Genomic DNA, 2,099 nt, shown 5'->3' on the forward strand with positions numbered 1-2,099 from the left:
CACCCTAGCCCAGCCCCCGGACCAGCCGGCTGCTCAGGGGCCTCTCCCAGTCCCGGTCCCCGCCCGGGCTGGTGGCCGCCGTCGCCCCGTTTCACAGGCTGCTCCTTCCCTCCCCCATCAGCCTGCCGGCTGCCCCGGCCAACACATCCCGGTGCGCTTACTGAAGTCGAGCGACCCTCCTCATTCCTCCGCCCCCACCGCCTCTGCAGACACCCAAGGCGCCGCGGCCGGCCCACCCTCGCTTTCAGCCCAGGCTCAAATGGCAGCGCCAAACAGCGCTCCGCACTCTGATTGGTCCGCTCCTCTTTTCAAAATCAGGCCCCCGGAGGGTGGCCAGGAGCTGCCTGTCCGGGCGTCACCGGGTTACCCCCCGCGGGGTGGGGCACGGAGGGTGCGGAGGGCAAAACTGAGAAACACGGCGAGAAAAATGGGTTCCACTTGCTCCTTCTTAGCCATAATTTATAGAGAAATACTGTCTGTTGTGTATTTTAAAACACCTGGCCTGAACCTGAGATAATACATTTGGGGAAATGTAGTAGACACCTCATTCTCTTTTTTTTTTTTTTCTTAAGATCTCGGCGGAGGCTGAAGGCCCTTTTAGGAAGAAACCGGTTCTACGGCACCGTAAGGGAGCCCATTTGGTCGGGATTCGTCAACGCTGATTTTAGTAACCCTAAGCCGGACTGTTTGGTGGAAACTTCGGCTTTGGGGAACTGGTCCATACTTAGGGGGCTGATGACGACGCCCAGATCTTTGCGTTTAGGTAGTTAAAACACAACAAAGAAGACCTGTCAAGAGAGAGTGGAGTGCGGGAGGAAAGTCTAGGGGAGGCGGCCGCTGCAAAAGCTTCATTCGATGAGGTCTGGACTTAGACCACGAAGGAGACTGGTTCCCGGCCTTCACGGTGCAGAGAGCGTGGTTTATCTTGTTGACAGACAAGACTGCACATACCCAGCCCTCGCCCCCGGGCTGCTTTCCCATTCTCTAACGTCAGCAGTCCCATCAGGGATTAAATATTCTTAGGGTTGGAGATTTGGACTCAAATACTACAGTCAATACAGCATACGCTTACTACCACCCATGCCTCCGTCCCATGTAAACTTGGCAAGAGTAGCAAAAAAAAAAAAACCCCACAAAAACAACAACAACAAAAAAACAACCACACACACACAAACAAAACTTTATCTGCCTTATCCATTTGTGTGCTTATTGCCAAAGGCCAAATGCGTCATTTGCCCCGACTTGAAAGGGTTTAAATGCGGAACAGTTTTCTTAGAAGCGTTTTGTTCCTTTTGGAGTTCAGGTGCTTAGATAGTCTACCCTTTCCCATCTAAAGAGGATGTCCTGAAATGGAAACAGACATGGCAGCCCCCTGCAGTATTCTCGCCTGGAGAATCCCATGGAAAGAAGAGCCCATGCAGTCCATGGGGTCACAGAGTCAGGACTGAAGCGACTGAGCATACACGAGCAGTTTGATACAGGATGAGTGAAACCAGACACGATTCTGGCCCTCCAAGGGAGGGAGCAGGGGAGACTATCAACCAAGTAATTATATGAACGGGGACATAACTATTAACTAGGAGACATGCCCTAAGGAAAGGAATATTCTATGACAGGGTACTATGAAAGATCCTTGATGGGGGAGGAGTGATGTAACAACGAACTGATCTGAAGAATCAGCAGAAATTAAATAAAAAGTGAAGGTGGGATGGTGGACTGGGACTAGCATTCAGGAGACAAAAGCACTACAGAAAAAGCCATCAATTTTAACAGGACCAGTACATCAGAGGCTATACTAAATGTATTTCTCCTCTTTTTTTGCTTCAGACATAACTATAAAAAATTACTTACATGGTTTTTAGCCTCCTCCTTTACCTAAACTTCCCTTTGTTTTGAGTTTTAGGACCCACTGTATCTCTTGAATATTAATTTTTCTAACAGTATCTTAATGCTTTTTCTTTAAAGCTGAGCTCTTTGATTTTATGTTTTGTCCTTTCTCTTAAGATGAAAATACTAGTTCTTAATGTATTGACACAATTATTTACTTGCTTTATTCATATTTATAAATACATAAATATATATGTATAAATGATACATAT

This window comes from Muntiacus reevesi, chromosome 7 (genome assembly GCF_963930625.1).
Source record: "Muntiacus reevesi chromosome 7, mMunRee1.1, whole genome shotgun sequence".
Lineage (NCBI taxonomy): Eukaryota > Metazoa > Chordata > Mammalia > Artiodactyla > Cervidae > Muntiacus > Muntiacus reevesi.